General features: G+C 40.7%; 1 long non-coding RNA gene across 1 annotated transcript in view; it reads left to right on the top strand.

The window, feature by feature from the left end:
* LOC132398085 (uncharacterized) overlaps positions 1–21227 on the top strand; it is a 31045-nt gene extending 9818 nt beyond the window's left edge. The window contains exon 3 of the long non-coding RNA XR_009513542.1: positions 18191–21227. This is a non-coding gene — a long non-coding RNA (uncharacterized LOC132398085). The remainder of the gene's footprint in view (positions 1–18190) is intronic.
* The last annotated feature ends 5372 nt before the right edge of the window (positions 21228–26599 follow it).

The raw sequence follows: 26599 nt of genomic DNA, 5'->3' as shown, positions 1-26599 counted from the left end.
GTGGAGTGCCAATGGGCAAAAATAAACTATTATGTTAAGGCACATTGGCACATTTTGAGGTCCCTGAATGACGATTTGACCATTTCAATGTGGACCTTGTTGGTACTCTTCCTCCCTCCCACAGTTTCTTTCTTTTCTTTTCAAATCTTTTGATTAATTTTCAAACAAACATAAGAGAAACTGCAAGTACAGAGAGCTTGAGAGTACATAATTAATAAGGCTAAAGTACAAATACAAACAGTTAATGACCCAAATATAACAACCTCCCAAACTCACAGTGTGTTATAAAAAAATGGAAAAATGGAAAAAAGAACCCCTAAAAATACAACAGAGAAAAAAAACTAACCTAATCGACATGGGCTGTTGTATCATATCAAGTATACACAGTAGTGTCAATAACTCTGCACCTCTATCCAAATAACTAAAGGTGATAAGAAAAGGTTCAGGAAAAGGTCATTTTAACTCATATGAAAATATTGAATAAATGGTCTCCGGGTTTCTTCAAATTTGACCGAAGGGTCAAAAATGACACTTTTAATTTTTTCTAAACTCAAATAAGAAACAGTTTGGGAAAACCATTGAACTGTAGTTGGGGGATTAATTTCTTTCCAGCTCAGTAGAATAGATCTTCTAGCCATTAGTGTGGCAAAAGCAATCATCTGCCGAGCTGAGGGGGATAAACAACTGTTATCCACGATTGGTAATCCAAAAATTGTGGTAATAGGATGAGGTTGCAAGTTAATACTCAAAACTGTTGAAATGATATCAAAAATATCTTTAGAGTATTTTTGCAAGCAGGAGAAAGACCAAAACATGTGAGTCAATGAGGCTACTTCAGAATAGCATCTGTCACTGATTGGATTAACATGAGAATAAAATCAAGCAAGCTTGTCCTTAGACATGTGAGCCCTATGTACAACCTTGAATTGTATTAGGGCATGTTTGGCACAAATAGAAGAAGAGTTAACTAACTGTGTAATTTTCTCCCATTGCTCTGTAGGTAAGGGACATTGAAGTTCTTTTTCCCATTCATTCTTAATTTTATCTGACTTCCCTGGTTGCATTTTCATGATCATATTATAAATGATTGCTACTAGACCCTTCTGATAAGGATTTAAACCTAGAATTTTTTCCATAATATCAATTGGGCATGAATTCGGAAAGAGCTGTAACATATTATTCAAAAAATTTCTAATTTGTAAGTATCTAAAAAAATGGTCTCTAGACAAATTATATTTATTGGACAGCTGTTCAAAGGACATAAAACAATTATCTAAAAATAAATCACCAGAACATGTTATACCCCTCGTTTTCCATAACACAAAGGCTTGGTCCATAAGAGAGGGTTGGAAAAGAAAGTTAGATATAATAAGGCTCGATAAGATGAACTTATTCAAACCAAAAATTTACGGTATTGGAACCATATTCGTAATGTATATTTAACTATAGGATTAGTCATTTGTTTATTCAGTTTGGAAAGAACAAAGGGAAGTGACAATCCTAAAATAGAGAACAATGAGAAACCTTGTACAGATTTACACTCCAAATTTACCCATTGTGGACTTCATATTTCACCGATTCCTGTGTCCAAAATATTAAATATCGGATGTTAACTGCCCAGTAATAAAATCTTAGGTTTGGCAAAGCCAAACCACCTTCCTTCTTAGGCTTCTGTAAGTATTTTTTACTTAATCTAGGATTTTTATTCTGCCACACATATGAGGATATTTTGGAGACAATAATATCAAAGAAAGATTTAGGAATAAAAATTGGTAATGCTTGAAATAAGTATAAAAATTTAGGTAAAACCATAGTCTTAATAACATTGATTCGACCAACCAATGACAAAGATAATGGGGACCATCTAGAAACGGGTTGCTTAATTTGGTCAATTAAAGGTAAAAAATTAACTTTAAATAAATCCTTATGTTTCTTGGTAATTTTAATACCCAAATAAGTGAAGTTATCTGTAACTACTTTAAATGGTAGATGTTTTTAGATTGGAACTTGCATATTTAATGGGAATAATTAACTTATTAAAATTCAGTTTGTAGCCAGAAAAATTACGAAACTGAGCAAGCAAAGATAAAATAAAAGGAATAGATCTCTCAGGATCAGAGATATATAATAACAAATCATCAGCATATAGTGATAGCTTGTATGTCCCTTCCCCACGGGTAATAACAAAAAGGTTAGGTAAGTCATGAATAGTAATGGCTAAGGGTTCCAAAGCAATGTCAAATAGTAAAGGACTTAAAGGACAGCCTTGCCTCGTGCCGCGAAACAGTCGAAAAAAGGGAGATCTTTGACTATTGGTAAGAACCGAAGCCAAAGGCTTGTAACATATTAATTTAATCCATGATATAAATGTCAGGTTGAAGTTAAAATTCTGAAGCATATTAAATAAATATGGCCATTCAACTCTGTCAAATGCTTTCTCAGCGTCTAAGGAAATAACACATTCTGGCATTTTAACTGAGGGAGTATAAGTATATTAATGTTGAAAGATGAATAACGTTTTTTAATAAATCCAGTCTGGTCCTCAGAATTGATTTGAGGTAGTATATTTTCCAGTCTAGTGGCTAAAATTTTGGTAAAAATCTTGGAATCCACATTCAGCAAAGATATAGGCCAGTATGATGCACATTCAATAGTGTCTTTATCTTTTTTAAGAATTAGAGAGATGGAGGCATCATAAAAGGATTGTGGTAATTTACCTACAGTTTACATAACCAAAGAGTGAGTATAGATGAAAAGGATTTAAAGAATTCCACAGTATAACCATCCAGACCAGAGGCTTTACTTGAATTCATTGAAAAAATAGCCTCTTTTATTTCAGTTTCCATAATGGGTGCATCTAATAATACACAATCCTCGGCTGTTAATTTCGGAATATTCAGTATCCTTAAAAATTCATCCATTATAGAAGAATCATCAGAAAATTCTGATTGAAATAAAGAGTTACAAAATTCTTGAAAGGCTTTATTTATCTCTTTATGATCAATCGTCAAGCTACCACCCTGTTCGCAGATCTTAACAATCTGCTGTTTAACTGAAGCAGATTTCAACTGATTAGCCAATAATTTACCAGATTTGTCCCCATGTATATAAAACTGAGTCCCAGGTTTAAGTAATTGATTTTCAATCAAAGAGGACAATAGCAAACTGTGCTCCATTTGAAGTTCAACTCTCTTTTTATAAAGCTCTTTACTAGGAGTCACACAGTAAATCTTATCATTTTCTTTAATTTTATCAACCAATATAAGTATTTCAGTGTCCACAGTTTCATACACCTTCTTACCACGGTGGATCATACCACCAGGTGGTAGAGGCCATCACTTTAGCATTGGTGATGGCCGCAGACATGGCTTCCATGTTCATCAGCACCTGGGTTGCTTGGTTTGATCACAGTCCCCAGTTCATCTGAGACCTCTGGTCTGTGATGGCCCAGAGCCTCAGCATTAGGATACATTACACCATGGTATATCACCCACAGTCCAATGGCCTGTGCGAGTGGTCTCACGCTCCTTAAGGACTGCTCTGAGGGCTTCCCTGACCGAGGAGTGTTGGTGTGATCAGCTCCATGGGTCCTGCTGGGGCTCAGAACTGCTCCAAGAGAGGACCTGCAGTTGTTGTGGCTGAGTTGGCACACAGACAGCCATTATGAGTGCCAGGTGATTTCATTTCTGATGCCACCAATGCCTGCTTAGCCTCTCAACAGCATTCCACCCTCCTCAGTAAATTCAATTACTTCTCACCTATTCATGGTGTATAGCACTCTTGGGTCCCTGTTGACCTACATGCCTCCTTGTTTGTTTTCATCTGCCATGATGCACACCAGCTTCCCCTTGCCACCTTATGATGGCCCATTGTATGTTTTGGAATGGAGAGAAAAGACTTTTATCCTAGATAAGAGGGATATCCCTGAACTTATTTTGGTAGATTGCCCACCAAGATTTTGAGTATCCCACTGCCATGCTTCTAGCATCACAGATTGACTATGTGTGCATCAACACACCTCTTGATGAGCCCGTGGCACCTGCGGTTCCTCTACCCACGGAAAACAGGACACAAGCCAGGCAGCTCGTCCAAGCTCCAGATAAGCTGACAATGGTAGTTTTAGTGAATTATAGGGAGGGGGTCTACGTAAGGTAAAGTAATTGGGAGAAATGTACATAATTCTTATGCCCTTATCCAACAACAATGCCTCACTACCAAACAAGCTAAATGTGTTTTATGCTTGCTTTGAAATTCTGGGCAGATTTTAGTCTAGAAACTGTCCAGAATTTCCCTATTGCATAGCTCTCTATTTTTCTAAGTTCCACGTACATATCTTAAAAGACCCTATTGTATCTGCCTCTACTATCTTCGCTGGCAGTGAATTCCATGCACCCACCACTCTGTGTGAAAAACTTACCTTTGACAGCCCTCTTGTACCTACTTCGAAACACCTTAAAACTATGCCCCTTCATGTTAGCCATTTCAGTCCTGGGAAAAAGTCTCTGGCTATCCACATGAACAATGCCTCTCATCATCTTACACACCTCTATCAGGTCACCTCTCATCCTCCATAGCTCCAGGGAGAAAAGGCTAAGCCCATTCAACCTATTTTCATAGGGCAAAATTAACTTTATCATTGATGAAAGATTTAAATTTGATTGATATATGGAGAAGAATTAATCTAAAAGAAAGATTACTCATTTTATTCAAATAAACATAAAACTTATTCAAGGATAGATTTTTTCCTAATATCAACGAATATTCAAGACAGAGTGAAAAATATGGAGTATAAAGCAAGAATATTGTCGGATCATTCCCCCTTGATAATGACAATGATAATGATGGATAAAGAGGAATCGATTTACAGGTGGAGATTTAATTCAATATTACTAAAACGTCAAAAGTTTTGTGATTTCATGAAAAAGCAGATTCAGTTTTTTTTTAGAAACAAATTTACATTCAGTTGATGATAAATTTATAGTATGGAAAGCAATGGAGGCATATTTGAGAGACCAGATAATAAGTTATACTTTTAAAATTAAGAAGGAATATATGGTAGAAATAAATCAATTGGAAAAAGAGATTACAAAATTAGAAAAAGAATCTCAAAGATATATGACAGAAGAAAAACAAAGACAACTTGTTAATAAGAAGCTACAATATAATACACTTCAGACATACCAAACAGAAAAAGCAATTATGAGAACTAAACAGAGATATTACGAACTAGGTGAAAGATCACACAAGATTCTTACTTGGCAGTTAAAAACAGACCAGATTTCCAAAATGATAAATGCAATTAGAACAAGTGTAAATAAAATTACTTATAAACCTTTAGAAATTATTGAAACTTTTAAGAATTTTTATTCTGAATTGTATCAATCAGAATCACAAAATGATAATGTCGAGATAAAAAGGTTTTTATCACAAATAGCTCTTCCAAAATTGAATTCAGAAGAACAGAAGGGATTTGACATGTCTTTTACATTAAAAGAGGTCGAAGAAGCTTTAGGATCACTTCAGAGTAATAAATCCCCGGGAGAGGATGGTTTTCCACCCGAATTTTATAAAAAGTTTAAAGATTTACTAATTCCTCCTTTTATAGAGTTAATATACCAAGTGGAAAGAATGCATAAACTTCCAGAATCTTTTTCGACAGCTATTTTAATAGTATTGCTAAAAAAAACATAGAGATCTTTTAAAGCCAACATCATATAGACCTATTTCTTTGTTGAATACCGACTATAAAATAATAGCAAACATTTTATCTAATAGATTATCTAAATATTTACCAAAATTAATACATATGGATCAAACAGGATTTATCAAAAATAGACAATTGGCAGATAATGTAACTCGGTTACTTAGCATAATTCATTTAGCACTAAAGAGGGAGGAAATGAGTGTGGCAGTTGCCTTAGATGCAGAAAAAGCATTTGATAGATTGGAATGGGATTTTTTATTTAAGGTATTGGAAAAATATGGATTAGGAGTATCTTTTATAAAATGGATTAAAACCTTAAATGCTAATCCCAAAGCTAAAGTAGTGACAAAGGGTCATCATCATTTAAGTCAACAAGGTCAACTAGACAAGGTTGTCCATTATCACCTGCTTTATTTGTGTTAGCGATAGAACCATTAGCTGAATTAATTAGAACGAACCCAGATATTATGGTTTTCAGAGTTAACCAGGAGGAATATAAGATTAATTTATTTGCTGACGATGTTTTGTTTTATTTAACAAACCCATTGCATTTACTGCGTAAATTATCTTCTGGATTGGAAGAATATGGGAAAATATCAGGCTACAAAATAAATTGGGATAAAAGTGAAATTCTACCCCTTACTAAAGGAGATTATAGTCAATGTTGACCAATAACTCAATTTAGATGGGCGATAAATGGTATATTTAGGTATAAGAGTTGATAATGATATAAAGAATTTATATAAATTAAATTATTTACCATTATTGAAAAAAATTCAAGAAGATCTTGATAAATGGATTACATTACCAATAACATTTGTAGGCAGAGTAAATGCTGTAAAAATGAATATATTCCCTAGATTACAATATTTATTCCAAACTCTACCAATACAATTACTGCAGAAGTTTTTTCAAGAGTTAAATAAATATGTGAGGAAGTTCCTATGGCAAGACAAGATGTCAAGAATATCGCTGGAAAAATTGACATGGAAATTTGACCTAGGAGGGTTACAACTTCCAAACTTTAAGAATTACTATAAAGCAAATCAACTTAGATTTATTGCATCTTTTTTTGATGAAAATAAACCGGCATGGATTAGAATAGAATTAAATAAAATAGGAGAAAATATACCAGAAGATTTTATATATAAGTGGGAATCTAAATGGATACAGTAAAAGAAAGAATCTCCTATATTAAAACTTGATTGATTTATGAGTTAAGATAAATGTTGATGATGAGATAAAGAAATCCTTATTAAAGAAACCTTTAATTCAAAATAAACTTATTCCTTTTACAATGGATAACCAACTTTTCTACAATTGGTTTCAAAAAGTGATTAGATATATAGGAGATTGTTTTGAAGGAGGTATATGTTACTTACCTGTGGGTATCTTGTACTTATCATGTGACAGTGGTGTTGAAGCTATACTGGACTTAAGGTAATGGTCATGTGATGGTGGAGTGATGTCATTTTCCCACCAGTAGAGGTCATGTGACAGTTTTTTTTTACAGGGTATAAAAGGAGGACCCCTCCCTGTGAGGAGGGGCAGTTCGTGGCTGGATTTGCCATTTTGACTTCATGCCACTGCGTGGTCTAATCTTATGATGCAGTTTGGTTGAAGGATGGAGTTTTATCTAATGCCTAAAGTTTAAAAGGTCATTGCCGGCAGTTTCTTTATAACACTGCCAGTTAAAAATCAGTGGAGTGTGAAGATCGGAGTTTGGGAGTTAAAAGATCGAGAAAAGTCGATTTCAATGGTGAAACAGGTTCAACCCTGTTTGATCCTCATTTGGAAGGAATTCGTTGGCTGTCCCCGTGTTATTCCCTGTGAAATAGCAGAAAGGATTGGGAACAGTTTTGTAAAGGAAAGGTCAGTGCCTTTAAGCCGTTTCATTTCCATCTTCGTAAATTCTCCATGGGAAAAGTATAGTTTGACTGGGAATCGCAGCAACACAACGTGAAAGAGAATTTAAATCATCTAAAAAGTCTCTCCTTTAATGGACTGTAAGCATTTTGAACTTTTGCAGTACTACTTTGAAGAACTGTTTTTGCAACATCGTTTTAAGAACTGTTTAAGCTTCATTGCTTTAAGAACTGTTTAAGCTGCCGCACAGCAGCTGATTTCCGGTTACATTAGTGATTTGTTTACTTTTGGGGGTTTGTTTTTCAGTGTTTAATAAACATTTTGTTTGTTATAAAAAAAACCCTGCCTCACTTAAATTGTTGCTGAATCCGTAACATATATTAATGCCATTTGATCAATTAAAGAATAAATACAAAATATCAAACAGCACTCTTTTTTGTTATTTCCAATTAAGGGCTTATTTAAGAGATAAGTTGGGTCAAACAATGTTATTGCCGAAACCTAATGAAATAGAAACTATAATTCAAAAAGGAAACATTTTTAAAATGTATTTCCTGTATGTATATTTTGATTCAAAAACAGGCAATTAAATAAGGAATTCATAAGTCAAGACAAAAATGGGAAAGTGATTTGAATATTAAAATTGAAGAAACAAGTTGGTCAAGACTTGACAGTATGACAAATACAACAAATGTTCGGTTAAGTATAATTTTTTACATCAATTATATATTACACTGTAGCGGTGTGCTACATGCAGCACTGAAGTAACGACACGGAGTCGGTGAACTGCAGTTACAAAAAGATTTTATTTGAACTTCGCGGCCTCGCTTTAAAGCCTTCCTGATCCCGCCCTCCCCGGGCGCGGATGCTGTAGGGGGCACGTATTCACAGTCCCACGCGGGCTTTTCCCCTTGCTGGTGAAGCAGACTTGGTGCTCTTTTGGGACTGGCCTTTATGCCGGCGCGCTGGCTATTTGTGAGCCGGTTCGAGTGCGCTAGGAAGTGGGTCACCACATAACCCCCACAGAACCGGTGATACACTCCCCCAATGTCTACAGTCTGGGCCGGAACCTGTTTCAGAGGTCTGCCTCTGCGCCATGGTGCCGGAAATTCGACCGGCTGCGCCACGTCCAAATGGGCTGGTTTGAGTCGGTCTACCATGAAAACGTCCTCTCTCCCCCCAACGTCCAGCACGAACGTGGACCCGTTGTTCCTGAGCACCATAAACGGCCCCTTGTAGGGCCACTGTAGCAGTGGCCGATGCCCGTCCCTTCGTACAAACACAAACTTACAGTTCTGCAGGTCTTCGGGTGCACAGGTTGGGTTCTGCCCATACCCCCAAGTGGGTATGGGGGCCAGGTTCCTGAGTCTCTCATGCAGTCTGCCCAGGACTGCTGTGGGTTCTTCCTCGTGCCCCCTTGGGGCTGGTATGAACTCCCCTGGGACGACCAGGGGTGCGCCATATACCAACTCGGCCAACGAGGTGTGCAGATCATCTTTGGGCGCTGTGCAGATGCCGAGCAGGACCCAGGGAAGCTCGTCCACCCAGTTAGCTCCTCACAGGCAGGCCATGAGAGCCGACTTTAGGTGACAGTGGAAATGCTCCACCAGGCCATTAGACTGTGGGTAGTAGGCAGTGGTGTGGTGCAGCTGTGTCCCCAAAAGGCTGGCCATAGCTGACCACAGGCCGGAGGTGAACTGGGCGCCTCTGTCGGAGGTAATGTGGGCTAGTACACCAAAGCGGGATACCCAGGTGGCGATCAGTGCCCAGGCGCAAGATTCAGAGGTGGTGTCGGTGAGCGGAATCGCCTCTGGTCATCTTGTGAACCGGTCCACGATAGTCAGGAGGTGCCACACTCTTCGCGACACTGGCAGGGGGCCCACGATATCCACATGAATGTGGTCGAAACACCGGTGGGTGGGGTGGAACTGCTGCGGCAGAGCTTTGGTGTGCCACTGCACCTTGGCTGTCTGACAGTGCATGCACATTTTGGCCCATTCACTGACTTGCTTGCAGAGTCCGTGCCAAACGAACCTGTGGGAGACCATCTGGACAGTTGTCCTGATGGAGGGGTGCGCTAAGTTATGAATGGAGTTGAAAATGCGCTGCCGCCAGGGTGCCGGGACGACAGGACGGGGTTGGCCGGTGGTGACGTCACAGAGTAGGGTCCTCTCACCTGGGCATACGGGGAGGTCCTGGAGCTGCAAACCGGAGATTGTGGTTCTGTAACTAGGGATCTCCTCGTCTGCCTGCTGCGCCTCTGCTAGCGCCTCAAAGTCTACCCCTTGGGAAAGGGCATGAATGTTAGGGCGAGAGTGCGTGTCTGCCACGACATTGTCCTTACCCGAGACGTGCCGGACATCCGTCGTGTATTCAGAGATGCAGGACAGATGGCGCTGCTGGCGGGACGACCAGGGATCGGACACCTTCGTGAACGTAAAGGTAAGCAGTTTGTGGTCTGTGAACGCGGTGAAGGGCCTACCTTCTAGGAAGTACCTGAAATGCCGGATTGCCAGGTATAGCGCCAACAGTTCCCGGTCGAAAGCACTGTATTTGAGCTCGGGCGGTCGCAGGTGTTTGCTGAAAAATGCCAGGGGTTGCCAGCGACCCTCAATGAGTTGCTCCAGTACCCCACCGACTGCTGTGTTAGATGCGTCTACTGTGAGGGCGGTAGGGATGTCCATTCTGGGGTGCATTAGCATCACGGCATTTGCCAAAGCTTCTTTCGTTTTAATGAAAGCAGCGGCGGACTCCTTGTTCCAGGTAATGTCCTTGCCCAGACCCGACATCAGTGCGAATAGGGGGCGCTTGATTCGGGCAGCTGAAGGGAGGAAGTGGTGGTAGAAATTGACCATACCCACGGATTCTGAAGGCCTTTGATTGTGGTGGGTCAGGGGAAATGGCGGACTGCGTCTACCTTAGCGGGCAGAGGGATTGCCCCGTCTGTAGTGATCTTGTGTCCCAGGAAGTCGATGGTGTTGAGCCTGAACTGGCATTTGGCCGGGTTGATTGTCAGGCCGTATTCACTCAGTCGGGCGAAGAGTTGACGGAGGTGGGACAGATGCTCCTGACGACCGCTGCTGGCTATGAGGATGTTGTCCAAATAGATGAATGCCAAGTCCAGGTCGCGTCCCACCGCATCCATTAACCGCTGAAATGTCTGTGCGGCATTCTTTAGGCCAAATGGCATGCGGAGGAACTCGAAAAGGCCGAACGGGGTGATGAGAGCCGTTTTGGGGACGTCGTCCAGATGCATCAGGATTTGATGGTATCCCCAGATGAGGTCTACCTTGGAGAAGATCCGTGCGCCGAGCAGGTTTGCTGCAAAGTCCTGAATGTGCGGCACAGGGTAGCGGTCTGGTGTGGTAGTCTCGTTCAGCCTGCGGTAGTCGCCGCACGGTCTCCAGCCTCCCGTCGCTTTAGGCACCATGTGCAGGGGGGAGGCCCATGGGTTGTCGGACCGCCATATGATTCCCAATTCCTCCATCCTCTTGAACTCCTCCTTCGCCAGTCGGAGCTTGTCTGGGGGAAGCCTTCGAGCACGGGCGTGGAGGGGTGGTCCCTGGGTTAGGATGTGGTGCAGTGAACTGCAGTGCCAGAACCGATGGGAAATCCACCAGAACTCTGGTGAAGTCATTGTCGGACAGCGTGATGGAGCTAAGGTGTGGGGCTGGCAACTGGGCTTCACCCAGGAAGAACATTTGAAAGGTCTCGGCGTGGACCAGTCTCTGCCTCAGTAGGCTGTGAGACCGCAAAAAATCCGCACCCAGAAGCGGTTGGGCTATGGCGGCCAGTGTGAAGTCCCACGTGAACCGGCTGGAACCGAACTGTAGCTGCTGGGAGCGTGGCCTGGTGATCTGTGTGACGGACGCCCCACTCTCCTTCTTGGCGTTCCACAGCAAGTCCACCCAGGCTGCCACCTTCTGGGGGTCGCTGAAATCCACATCGGACAGCAGCAGGCGTTTGTCCTCGGGCAGCTGCTCCAGGAACGCCTGCTCAAACATAAGGCAGGGCTTGTGTCCTCCGGCCAGAGACAACATCTCATTCATTAAAGCCGATGGAGGTCTGTCTCCCAAACCATCCAGGTGCAGTAAGTGGGCAGCCCGCTCGTGCCGTGAGAGTCTGAAAGTCCTTATGAGCAGGGCTTTGAATTCCATGTACTTGCCATCCGCTGGCGGAGACTGTATGAACTCCTTAACCTGGGCCGCTGTGTCCTGGTCGAGGGAGCTCACCACGTAGTAGTAACGTGTGTCCTCAGAGATTATCTGCCGAACGTGGAATTGGGCTTCTGCTTGCTGGAACCATAGGTGACGTCGCAGCGTCCAGAAGCTTGGCAGTATAAACGAAACTGCATGAACAGATGCAGCGTCGGTCATCTTTGGCCCAAATGTCGTTTGGGCCATTGGGGTCACAAATTGTAGCGGTGTGCTACACGCAGCGCTGAAATAACGACACGGAGTCGGTGAACTGCAGTTACAAAAAGATTTTATTCGAACTTCGCGGCCTTGTTTTAAAGCCTTCCTGATCCCGCCCTCCCCGGGCGTGGATGCTGTAGGGGTCACGTATTCACAGTCCTATCCTGTGCACGGATGCTGTAGGGGGCACGTATTCACAGTCCTGCGCGGGTTTTTCCCCTTGCTGGTGAAACAGACTTGGCGCCCTTTTGGGACCGGCCTTTATCCCGGCACGCTAGCTATTTGTGAGCCGGTTCGAGTGCGCTAGGAAGTGGGTCGCCACAACAACACAAAAAATAAATAAATTAAACCCAAATTTATCTGATCAATGTTTCCGATGTAATCTAGAAATTGGTACTTTTTTACACTCTACTTGGTCTTGTTTTAAAATTCAACCTTTTTGGACAAATTTAAGAGTTTTATTGGAACAAATTATTGGAACACAACTTCCACATAATCCAACATTATTTTTACTAGGCGATACTGAAGGGATAAAACCGAAATCCAAACTGAATAAATATCGGAAAGAATTCATAAAAATTGCATTGGCAGTAGCCAAAAAGGCTATTGCAGTTACTTGGAAATCGGATTCATACTTACGTATAGATAGTTGGAAGAATGAAATTTTCAGCTGCATTCCACTTGAAAAAATTACTTATAATTTAAGAGATAAGTATGAAATATTTCTGAAAATTTGGCGCCCTTATTTACCAAAGATAGGATTAAATATATAGGTGCTCCAAAGATAAAATTTTTGGTTATTTTGGGAAATAAATAAATATATATACTAAAGCTATTATGAACTCCGTGGAGCATGTGGGGATCTTCCGATATCCAGACATTCTTTTTTCTTCTCTTTTTTTTTTCTCTTTCTACAGGGATATGTTAGGGAGGAGGGGTTAAGGGGAGGGGGGAAGGGTTGATAATTTTTTTCCTTCTGTAACTATTTGAAAATTCAATTAAAAAAATTATATTAAAAAATGTTTTTAAAAGAGATTGGAGTGGCACCGCTCCACTGGAAAGCTCCATTGCTCAAAGTACCACAACCCTGGCAGGGTTTGCTGGCCATTACTTCCTACAAAGCAAAACCCAACATCATGAATGGTAGCAATGCCTCAAGACCAGACAAGCTCAATGTCTTTTCTGCTCGCTTTGAAAGGGAGAATAAAACCACAGCTATGCAGATTTCTGCAGCACCTCTTTCTCTCTCTCTCTCTCTCTCTCTATGAGGCTGACGTCAGACTGTCTTTCGAGAATCCTTGCAAGGCAGCGGGGCCCAATGGAGTAACTGGTAAGGCTCTGAAAACCTGTGCCAACCAACTGGCAGGGTTTTCAAAGACATTTTAAATCCCTCACTGCTACATTCCCACCTGCTTCAAACACACAATTATACCAGTGCCCAAGAAGAGCAACGTGAGCTGCCTTAACAACTATCGTCCAGGTAGCACTCTTATCTACGGTGATGAAAAGCTTTTAGAAGTTGGTCATGGCTGGAATCAACACATGTCTCAAGAAGGACCTGGACTAACTGCAGTTTGCCTATCACCACAATAGTCTACAGCAGGCAAAATCTCAATGGATCTCCAATCATCTTTGGATCATCTGGACAATGCAAATACCTATGTCAGGATGTTTTTTTATTGATTGTAGCTCAGCATTTAACATAATCATTTCTATAGTTCTGATGGGCAAGGTACAGAATTTAGTCTCTGTACCTCCCTCTGCAACTGGATCCTTGACTTTCTCACCGGGAGACCACAGTCAGTGCAGTTTGGAAATACCATCTCTGCCTCACTGATAATCAACAGTGGCGTGCCACAAGGTTGTGTGCTTAGCCCATGGCTCTACTCTCTCTTCACCCACAACTAGGCATAGCTCAGATGCCGATTGTAAATTTGTTAATGATACAACTGTTGTTGGTAGAATTTTAGATGGTGACGAAAGGGCATACAGGAGTGAAATATATGAATTAGTTGAGTGGTGTCGCAGCAATAACTTTGCACTCAACATCAGTAAGACCAAAGAGCTAATTGTGGACTTCAGAAAGGGTAAGATGATGGAACACAGAACAACCCTCATAGAGAGAAGTAGAGACAGCGAGCAATTTTAAGTTCTTGGGTGTCAATATCTCTGAGAACCTAACCTGGATGCAACATATTGATACAGCTATGATAAAACCTTTCCACATTTCAATTCCAATTCTTTTGAGCTGTAACTTAGATATTGGAGCTTTATTCTAAACACAGCAATCAACTGGTTCTTAAGCCTATTGGCAAAACTTTAATTGCCACTACAATTTAGCAACATAATAACCAGTCAGGCTACTTGGCTCTTCAATGGACTTCAATTTTGTTTTGCTCTAATTATTTTTTTCTTCTAAAATATGTGATATGTTTTCTTGTGAATGCTATGTAGCTGTGATGGTGCTGCAAGTTAATTCTTAATTGAACCCAGGTATACTGTACATGCGCTGCATATGACAGTAAACGTGACTTTGAAACTTGACTTTCACTCTGATCCAGCAATCAGCCTTTAGTGCACTTTTTTCCATTAAGTAAATCTTTTTTTGGGACGTAGACCAATATTACACAGTTTATTAGGAGTGTGTTCACAAAGGGCCTCTATAACTGTAACAAGATACCCTTCCTTCTGTTATTACATTCTTATAACATGAAGGCAAACAATTATTGGCCCTATTAACTACTTACTGCATCTGCTTGTTTGCTTGCACTAAATGATGTTCAAGAACACCCAAACCACTTTGGGCATCAGAATGAAGTAATACAGCATTTTTTAATGAAGTGAACAATATCAGACTTATCCATGTGATACTGCAATGCTTTTGTCCATTTCTTCAATGCTTCTTGAAGCCCCTTCACAGTTCATAATACACCTGGTTCAGTCTCAATGGCAAACTTTGCATATAAATGTGGCAGCTGCCTCCCTTGACAGTCAGGAAGGAAGCAAAGTGGAGAGGGTTTTTAAACTGGATGGGATTCAAAGGAGATTCATGAAAATGATTCCAGGATTGAATGACTTGGCAATTGATGGCTCTGGGCCTGTATTCACTGGAATTCAGAAGAATGGGGGTTGACTTAATTGAAACCTATCAAATGGTGAAAAGCCTTGATAGACTACAGTATACATGAAGAGGATGTGTCCTATGATGGAAGATTCTAAGACCAGAGGACACAGGCTCAGAACAGAGGGATGTCCTTTTAGAACAGAGTTGAGGAGGAATTTCTTTAGCTAGAGAGTGGTGAAACTGTGGAATTCTTTGCCACAGGCAGCTGTAGAGGTCAAGTCTTTATGTATACTTAAGGCAGAGGTTGATAGATTCTCGATTAGTCAGAGCTTGAAGGGATATCAGAGAGAAGGTAGGAGATTGGGGCTGAGAGCAAAATTGAATCAGCCATGATGAAATCGTGGAGCAGATTCGGGCTAAATGGCTTAATCCTGCTCCTATATCTTACAGACAAACATATAAAAATTCAAAGTTGCAAAGGTGTTCTTCACCTTGGCCTCAGGTTGCACATAGTTGGAGCAATTCTCCTTGTTGAGTATGCATTACTTTGGGACATTGCTGAAACTCTTCTACTTCTCCTGTCTTTCCCCTTCCCAGAAGCTTGTTCTTGATTACATTATCAGTGCCTATTATCTTTATATATTACTCTAAAGCGGGGGTCGGCAACCTGCGGCTCCCGAGCCATTTGTGGCTCTTTCACCTCTGTGCTGCGGCTCCCTGTGGCTTTGGGAAATAATTGGTCAGTATTTAATTAAAATGTATTTTATGTTAGTTTGTTAGCTTTTGAAATGTAATTCTAAATTTGAAGATTATGGTGATCTTGTACAATCTAAGTGTGGCGACACATTTCCTCACAATTAGCCAGCATTCTGGCTAAGGGAGATAGCCTACGGGGGTTTGTGAGTACGCGTCTTTTGCAGCATCCGCGCCCACGGGGATGGGTTGAGGGAGGCTTAAAAGCAAGGCTGTTTAGTTCGAATAAAGTTACCTTTGACTGCAGTCTTTATTTTAGCGCTGCGTGTAGCGCTACACCGCTACAACGTGTTTTTTATCGCTATTAATATACATCACCACAGCCAATGCCTGACACCCGCCAGTGCGCGCTTTCTTTTAATTCTTCGATCCAAGGTAGGCTACCTATGTAGTAACCTTCAACCCAACGTCTTTTTTTCGGAGTTCAAAATGTTTTTGTTGCATGCAGAAATGTAATTTCGTTTTCTCTGCAGGAGTTCATCAATTTCAAAAATGCAACACATTATAGTTTGTTTATACATAGCATAAAGGCAAAAAAAAACACGTTGTATGCAGTGTTATTTCATTTTGTGGCTCCCAGTGTTTTCTTTTCTGTGGGAAATGGGTCCATATTGGCTCTTTTAGTGGTAAACGTTGCCGACCCCTGCTCTAAAGGAAGAGCCCATTAAGTCCCATGTTGAAGAACAACTGCTTCCTGCAGAGTTATAAAAGAAAACCAACCACAACGCTTGCTGACCAAAAGCCCACAGTAAATTTTAGCAAGTTTATAATGCATATTACAATCACAGTAATCTCAGTGACCAGTGATAGTCCTTTTTGCAGTTGAACCCATGTTCCCTTGGTAATACAAAGATTTAGCAGGATTGTAAAACTCCAAATCGGCAGCAATGGCATCAGATCAGCATTGCATATTGACTGATGTCACCTCTCATATTTCTATTGGCCATTGCATTTCAAATATGAACTTCCTACCCAATATTCAGGTCAGCATGACTTGCCACATTGTGATTAATTTAGCACCCGAAGCCCTAGCAAAAGGTACTTTGCAGCTTTAATTCATGGCCCAAGTACCTTGTTCATGACTGGGAGTGAAAAAGCAGGATCTGTTTCAAAGCAACTATTCCATTTTGTATGCATCAATCAGCTGAATAATGTGCTAAATCAATCACTAGAACTGAGAACTAAATTTTACAGCAATGAGACCAGGAGACAAGGATTTTAAAACATTAATCTTTTTGACCTTGTCTTTTCATGTTCCTTACATGTCCAGCTGTATTATGATTTACATGACATCATCTCTTACCAATGCTGACCACAGGTATCCATAGTGAACCCTAGCATCTAATCTCACTGTAAAATAGTTGGGGTAATTTAAAACAATCCAAGCAACTCTGCAATAATGGACAGAAGCTATCAAAATTAAGTAAACTTAAGCTGTGCAGATCAGATAATCCCCAGAATGAACCATACCCCTTCCTGTTCATATTTGATTGCAGTGGGCCCATCTCACAGATCTGAAGCATTCCCAAGTGCAACAATTTTATAGTGACAGGACCACCAGCTTCCTCCCTTGAGGAAGTCATGCCTGTTACATTTCCATGATGTCCTTGATGGCCGAAAAGACAGCTTCCCTAGGTTTGCTGACCATAGAAATTGTGATTCGTTTTTGATCATTTCTAGTTAGGATTTGACAATGAGGAATATATAGAAAATATTAAAATTGAAGTGAATTGTTAAAAATCATTAAATATTCTAAGAAAAGGTTATTTGAAACATAAAAAGTAAAAACATGAAACTGATGTGAAATGATTTTAAAACAAGCTGATTTTTTTTCTTCCTAATCTTAAACTCCTATTTCCAATAGAACGTGGAGCTTAACAGAGTCTTGAACAAGTCTGTGCATTGTCTAAGGGGCTATCTCTGCTTTCCATTTGGAGTCTAGACTGTCCTGGTCTCAATCCATTTGACAAAATAACACATCTACATGGTGCTTTGTTTCAGGAAAGCAGCATCAATCATCAGGGACCACCCCCATAACCCAGGACACGATCTCTTCTCACTGCTGCCAACAGAAAGAATGTACAGGGGCCTCAGGATTCACACCACCAGCTTCAGGGACAGTTATTACCCCTCAACCATCAGTCTCAAACAGGATGGATAACTTCACTCAACCTTTTCCCATCACTGAAATGTTCCCACAACCGATGGATTAATTTTCAAGGACTCTTCATATGTTCTCGATATTTGGTTCTTCTTGTTTATTTATTTATCTATCTATCACTATTATTTTTTTTTGTATTTGCAGTTTGTTTTATTTTGCAGACTGGTTGAAAACCCAAGTTGGTGCTATCATTCATTGATTCTATGATGTTTATTATTCTATTATAGATTTATTGAGTATATCCGCAGAACTAAAACTCAGGCTGAGCAACACTGGGACCAGAACACATGTACAAATCTTGAAAAGCTCAAGGACACCAGTGTGAGATCTGCTATCACCATTCAGCTGAAGAACAGATTCCAGGCTTTGCAGGAACTTAACTAGGATGTGTCAGTTGACAGGATCTACACAATGTGGAAATGGATTGCTTCAGTCCACAAGGAGAGCAGTGAGGCTTGTCTAAGATACAAAGTTTGAAAGAAGAATAAAAAATGGACACAGCAGGAAACATCAACAACATTAAAAAAGACAGAAAATTAAGAAGAAAGTGTTAGATGCAAAGTCAACATGAATAAAGGTAAAACATCAACTGGCATTACTGCATCTAACAAGAAAGAGACTTGTAAAAAAGGATAAGAGAATCTACATAGAAGACCTTGCAGAGGAAGTTGAAGCAACAACCATTGAAGGTGCGCAGGGAAATGGATACAAGATTTCAAAATTGGTATATGGAACGTACCAGGCTAGGCACAGATAAAAACAATCTGCTTTTAACAATTGAGAAGGAACAAGAAGCACGATAGGTGGAATAATTCAGAGAATTACTGAATAGACAACCATCAGATTAAGAACCTGACATACAAGTGCAGCAGAGGCCTTTGACATCCACACAGATCCATGCAAGAAAGAAGAGATTGCTGGTGCAATTAGATCATTGAAGAACAGCAAAGCTCCAGGACATGACAATTTGAATGATGACCTGTTCAAAGCTGAACCAAAAGTTGCAGCAATCATCCTGCAAATAGTGTTAACTATAACCTGGGAATGGAAACAAGTATCCAGGAAATAAACAATGGGAGATATTGTAAGGATCCCCAAGAAAGAAGTGCTAAGTGATTGCAACAACTGGCATGGCAATGCACTTTTGTAAGTGTCCAGCAAGATTCTCACCAAAGTCATTGTACAATGGATTACAGACGCTATTGATGTGTGCTTGAGGAAGGCTGTGTCAATCAGATCTTCATGATGCAAAACATGACAGAATATTGCAGAGTGGCAGAAACAATTGTATGCGGATTTTGTGAACTTTGAAAAGGCTTTTGATAGCATCCACATGGAGACCCTCTGGCAAATTCTCAAATCTACCAAAGTTATCTAGTTTATCCAATGTTTCTACGTTAACTTCACCTGCAGAATTAGAGACTGCATTGAAAGTTAAGACAGGAGTCAGGCAAGGCTGTGTGATGTGGACGATATTATGTAACTTGGTGATTGGGCTTTGAGCCAAACAATGAAAGATAAGCAAAGAGGCAAGGCTGAACTCTATTCTCTACTTTAGAAGACCTTGATTTTACAGATGACCTCATATTACTATCACACACAAGAGAAAACTCAGTGCCTGTGTACCTTTGATGGACAGCTTGGACTCAGAGAGAGCCAGAGAAAGACTGAGTCATGACCCTCAGAGTAGGGTCTCCTCTTCCCATCAATGTGTATGGCATCTACTTACCTATTCACCCGACCTGGGCAGCAGCATACTGCAGGAAGATGGGGCCAAGGATAACATCCAGTGTAGACTCAGCAAAGCTAGAAGCATCTTTGGATCAATGAGATCCGAACATATGGAGATCCACGAAGTACAGAGTCCACACCAAGGTGATACTGTACAAGAGCTGTGTTCTGTCCACACTCCTGTATGGGTCAGAATGTTGGCACATGACAGAAAACAACCTTGCAAAGCTGTCATCATTCAAAACCATGAGCCTATGGTAGATCCTTCATATTTTTTTGCCCAGAAGAGATCTCCAACCATGCCCTACACCTTTAGTGTTACCAAGAGGACGTAGCCACAATCAGCATGAGGAAATATTGGAGATACATTGGGCATGTGATCAGAATACAGAGCAACTCCATCATCTAGATAGCACTTCATCGGACCCCGGAAGGACAGAGGAAATGTGGGAGACAAAACACGACTTAGTGCCATACCATAAAGGACGAAATGATGACCTTGAACCACACCTAGGGCACAATAGAGAAAATAGCGTAGGACAGGCAGAGATGGGGGACCTTCATTGCTGCCCTAAACTCCAGTGGCATAAAAGGCAGTAACTCTGCAGGAAAATGAATCTCAGGGTTTAATATAGTGACATATATGTACTTTGATAATAAATTTACTTTGAACTTTGAACTTTGTATGCTGAGTTCTAGTACTTCCATTTAAACATTGTTGGCATTATATCAACACTGGGACATTGGTAGTCCTCAAAGTCAGACAGAATTTGGTAATATTTTGATTGAAAAAAATTATTTTTATCTAGTCACTAAGGTCCTGCCATAAATTTTCAGTGGGAAATGACCATAATGGGCCTGTACTCCTTGGAGGTCAAAAACCTGTGATGTTCTCGCTGAGGCATTAGATACTGAACAGGTCCAACAAGAGGAGATTCTGTGGGGAAGTTTCCCCAGGTGGAGGAACCTAGAACTAGTAACCATTGTCTCAGGAAACCGGGTCAACTATTTAAATTTGAGAGAAAGACGAATTTCTTCAGAGAGTAACCAACTTTCGGAATTCTCCATCCCTGTGAGGTATAGAGACAAAATCATTAAGATAATGGTTATTTTGCACTACAAGGGAATCAAAGGTAATGGAAATTGAATGGGAAACCAGGAGTGGGGCCACTTTCCTTACTTAACTGACAGAATGTGTCTGAGTAGCTGTTGGCCTACTGCTGCTCCTGTTTTTTATGTTCTGATTCTACTCTAATTGTGCATTATATTGCTATTTGTCTCAGAGATCACAGAATAGTTGACCTTGGGAAAATGCAGCTTGGATGTATTTGCGGCACAGAACAATGAACATAACTCCACATTGTATTTTATCTGAGAGCACTAGATAGGCCATCGGAGAAGGATCTTAAGTGAGGATATAACCATAGTGTATCTAATTTGAGACTGCTTGACTCAGCCATTAAACACAAAATGTTCCATTACCCTGGTAATGCATTTGTCATCTTGATGAGTACCTTTCAGTAATAAGCAATGACAAACAAGGTGCTGATTTTTCTAAAAAAAATAAATGAAATTTTCAGCCATTATTGTGCTTTGCTTTATTGAGACAGATGGTTGCAGTGTGGTGTCAAGCTGATATTGATAACTGTCATTCCTTCTCACCTCTCTTGTCTATTTTATATTGAAAATTACAAAGTGTGTGTCTGATCTGTAAGAAAGATTGCCTGCTATAGCAACAACTGTTTTGTCTGTCAACAACATTCATAACCATATGTTATGTTATTCATTTTAGAAGGAACATTTATTTCAGAGGCAGCTTGCAGAAGTGAGCTCAGAGCTGTCAGAAATTAGAGGAAATTTTTAAATAATACACTATTTCTCATTTCAGAACTTGCATCTAAAGCAAAATATCTACATACCTAATGTTGTGCAGTTATCCCTATGATATCAGTAAGACCCATTTATCCTTAAAATGTTATGGATCCAGATCTGTTTAATGCATAAATTTCTACTCTCATATTCAGGAGGCTCTTTCAGCACTTTCTTTGAAATCTCGCACAGGAAATAAGAGCAAGGTAGAAATATGATATTTCATCCATTTTTCAACAATTACATTTTTTTGCATTTCATTGAAGTCTGACTGAACTTTTCTCCCTTGTGTTCAATTCACTTAATTGGTAACATAGTCACTCCTGACTAAGCAGAAAATGAATTCAATATTCACGTGAAAAATCAATTCATAAGTCTTCTGGATTCTGTTGGAATTCTTTGAGGACAAGCAGGATAGAGAAAAAAGAATCAATGGGTGTTTTGTACTTGGATTTTCAGAAGCCTTTGACTAAGTACTGCACATGACGATGCTTAGCAAGATAAGAGCACATGGAATTACAAGAAAGATGCTAGCATGGACAGAGCATTGGCTGATCGGCAGGAGGCAAAGAGTGTGAATAAATGGAGGCTTTATTGATTGGCTGCTGATGAATAGAGGTCTTCTGCAGGGGCTGGTATCGGAACTTCTTCTCTTTATGCAGATAATCTAGATGACAGAATTGATGGCTTGGTGGCCAAGTTTGCAGATAATAGAAAGATAGGTAGAGGGGGTGGTCCTGATGAGGAAGCAGGGACGCTGCAGAAGGACTTAGACAGATTTGATGAATGGGCAAAGAAGCGGCAGATGGAAGGCAGTGTTGGAAAGTGTATGGCCATGTACTTTGGTAGAGGGAATAAAACAGTGGACTATTTTCTAAAGAGTGAGCAAATTCAAAAATCTGAGAAGCAATGACTTGGGAATCCTCATGCAGGATTCTGTTATGCTTTGTAACTTTAAAATATTAAACTAATTCAAAGGAAAACATGGGGGTCCAAAAATGCAGATCTAAATTCCGGTTTGCTTTCAGTGGGGCACACACATATCACTTGATAGCATGATGACATATCTCATAATCTCAGGTTCTGGGACCTCCTCCATGGTGTTTATAGGATTTAGCTCTGAGACTGCAGGAAGTAGTTCTGACAGCTCTGGACACATTTCTTCTCCTTTTCTTTCTCTGGATCTACTTCAGTCTCTTTCATTTTCTTTGTCACATTCTTTCTCTGTTTCACACCATTCTTAAATATTCTTTCTCTCCATCTCCTTTTTCTTTATGTTTGTGCAACTTGATCTTGGGAGGTCCATTTAGCTCACCGGGTTATTCTCATATTAATCCTTCTATTGCCTCCTTTTAGATCTGATCTCTGTTTTTGGCATCCTCATCTGCAACATGATCTGACGAATCCTCTGTTTTCGTCTGTCCATTGACTCCTTTCTTTTTGATATTCCATTCACCCAGCTGGGCTTTGGTCTTTGCGCTGACTTTTACAAGCAGCTTTTGCCTCCCACTTGAAGTTCATGTAATAAACATATAACAATCACAGCACGGAAACAGGCCATCTCGGCCCTCCTAGTCTGTGCCGAACTCTTAATCTCACCTAGTCCCACCTACCCCCACTCAGCCCATAACCCTCCACTCCTTTCCTGTTCATATACCTATCCAATTTTACCTTAAATGACACAACTGAACTGGCCTCTACTACTTCTACAGGAAGCTCATTCCACACAGCTATCACTCTCTGAGTAAAGAAATACCCCCTCGTGTTTCCCTTAAACTTCTGCCCGCTAACTCTCAAATCATGTCCTCTCGTTTGAATCTCCCCTACTCTCAATGGAAACAGCCTATTCACGTCAACTCTATCTATCCCTCTCAAAATTTTAAATACTTCGATCAAATCCCCCCTCAACCTTCTATGCTCCAATGAATAGAGACCTAACTTGTTCAACCTCTCTCTGTAACTTAAGTGCTGAAACCCAGGTAACATCCTAGTAAATCATTTCTGCACTCTCTCTAACTTATTGATATCTTTCCTATAATTCAGTGACCAGAACTGTACACAATATTCCAAATTTGGCCTTACCAATGCCTTGTACAAGTTTAACATTACATCCCAACTTCTGTACTCAATGCTCTGATTTATAAAGGCCAGCATTCCAAAAACCTTCTTCACCACCCTATCTACATGAGACTCCACCTTCAGGGAACTATGCACTGTTATTCCTAGATCTCTCTGTTCCACTGCATTCCTCAATGCCTTACCATTTACCCTGTATGTTCTATTTGGATTATTCCTGCCAAAATGTAGAACCTCACACTTCTCAGCATTAAACTCCATCTGCCAACATTCAGCCCATTCTTCTAACCGGCATAAATCTCCCTGCAAGCTTTGAAAACCCACCTCATTATCCACAACACCTCCTACCTTAGTATCATGGGCATACTTACAAATCCAATTTACCACCCCATCATCCAGATCATTTATGTATATTACAAACAACACTGGGCCTAAAACAGATCCCTGAGGCACCCCGCTAGTCACTGGCCTCCATCCCGATAAAGAATTATCCACCACTACTCTCTGGCATCTCCCATCTAGCCACTGTTGAACCCATTTTATTACTCCAGCATTAATAACTAATGACTGAACCTTCTTAACTAACCTTCCATGTGGAACTTTGTCAAAGGTCTTGCTGAAGTCCATATAGACTACATCCACTGCCTTACCCTCATCAACATTCCTCGTAACTTCTTCAAAAAATTCAATAAGGTTTGTCAAACATGACCTTCCACGCACAAATCCATGCTGGCTACTCCTAATCAGATCCTGTCTATCCAGATAATTATAAATACTATCTCTAAGAATACTTTCCATTAATTTACCCACCACTGATGTCAAACTGACAGGTCTATAATTGCTAGGCTTACTTCTAGAACCCTTTTTAAACAATGGAACCACATGAGCAATACGCCAATCCTCCAGCACAATCCCCGTTTCTAATGACATCTGAAAGATCTCCATCAGAACTCCTGCTATCTCTACACAAACTTCTCTCAAGGTCCTGGGGAATATCCTGTCAGGACCCGGAGATTTATCCACTTTTAAATTTCTTAAAAGCGCCAGTACTTCCACCTCTTTAATTGTCATAGGTTCCATAACTTCCTTACTTGTTTCCCACACCTTACACAATTTAATATCCTTCTCCTTAGTGAATACCGAAGAGAAGAAATCATTTAAAATCTCTCCCATCTCCCTCAGCTCCACACAAAGCTGACCACCCTGATTCTCTAAGGGACCAATTTTATCCCTCACTATCCTCTTGCTTTTAATATAACTGTAGAAACCTTTCGGATTTACTTTCACCTTATTTGCCAAACCAACCTCGTATCTTCTTTTAGCTTTTCTAATCTCTTTCTTAAGATTCCTTTTACATTCTTTATACTCCTCGAGCAATTCCTTTACTCCATGCTGCCTATATCTATTGTAGACATCCCTCTTTTTCTGAACCAAGTTTCTAATATCCCTTGAAAACCATGGTGCTTTCAAACCTTTAACCTTTCCTTTCAACCTAACAGGAACATAAAGATTCTGTACCCTCATAATTTCACCCTTAAATGACCTTCATTTCTCTATTACATCCTTCCCATAAAACAACTTGACCCAATCCACTCTCTCTAAATCCCTTCGCATCTCCTCAAAGTTAGCCTTTCTCCAATCAAAAATCTCAACTCTAGGTCCTGTCCTGTCCTTCTCCATAATTATATTGAAGCTAATGCTATTGTGATCACTGGACCCGAAGTGCTCCCCAACAGATACATCTGTCAGCTGACCTATCGCATTCCCTAACAGGAGATCCAACACTGCCCCATCTCTAGTCGGTACTTCTATGTATTGTTGCAATAAACTATCCTGCATACATTTCACAAACTCTAAACCATCCAGCTCTTTTACAGAATGAGCTTCCCAATCTACGTGTGGAAAATTAAAATCTCCCCCAATCACCACCTTGTGTTTACTACAAATATCTGCTATCTCCTTACACATTTGCTCTTCCAACTCACGCTCCCCATTAGGTGGCCTATAAAACACTCCTATCAGTGTTACTACACCTTTCCCATTCCTCAACTCCACCCAAATAGCCTCCCTAGAGGAGCCCTCTAATCTATCCTTCCAAAGCACCACCATAAGATTTTCTCGGACAAGCAATGCAACACCTCCTCCTCTGGCCCCTCCTACTCTATCACACCTGAAGCAACTAAATCCAGGAATATTTAGTTGCCAATCACACCCTTCCTGCAACCATGTTTCACTAATAGCTACAACATGAAAATTCCAGGTAGCAATCCACGCTTTAAGCTCATCCACCTTTCTTACATTGCTCCTAGCATTAAAATAGATACATTTAAGATACTCTCCACCTCCTCCTCTCTTTTCATCCCTAACAATGCATTCAAATTTATTATCCTTTTCTTTCTTCTCCCCTACATCTTCGGGCTGAACGCATCCATTCTCCATCACCTGCCTTTCCTCCCTCACACACAGTCTACTTACTTGCTCTACTGGTGAACTAACCTCCTCTCCCATAGTTTCCTCAAATTGATTCTCGCCCTCCATCTTACTAGTTTAAAGTCTGCCCTGTAGCCCTAGCAAACCTCCCCGCTAGGATATTGGTCCCCCCAGGATTCAAGTGTAACCCGTCCTTCTTGAACAGGTCACGCCTGCCCCAGAAGAGGTCCCAATGATCCAGAAACTTGAATCCCTGCCCCCTGCTCCAATCCCACAGCCACGCATTCATCCTCCACCTGATTCCATTCCTACTCTCACTGTCGCGTGGCACAGGCAGTAATCCCGAGATTACTACCTTTGCAGTCCTTCTTCTTAACTGCCTTCCTAACTCCCTGTACTCTCATTTCAGGACCTCTTCCCCTTTCCTACCTATGTCATTGGTACCTACATGTACCACGACCTCTGGCTACTCACCCTCCCACTTCAGGATATCTTAGACGCGATCAGAATTGTCCCAAACCCTGGCACCA

This window comes from Hypanus sabinus, chromosome 8 (genome assembly GCF_030144855.1).
Source record: "Hypanus sabinus isolate sHypSab1 chromosome 8, sHypSab1.hap1, whole genome shotgun sequence".
NCBI classification, from domain to species: Eukaryota; Metazoa; Chordata; class Chondrichthyes; order Myliobatiformes; family Dasyatidae; genus Hypanus; species Hypanus sabinus.
This window is presented reverse-complemented; position numbering and strand designations above follow the sequence as displayed.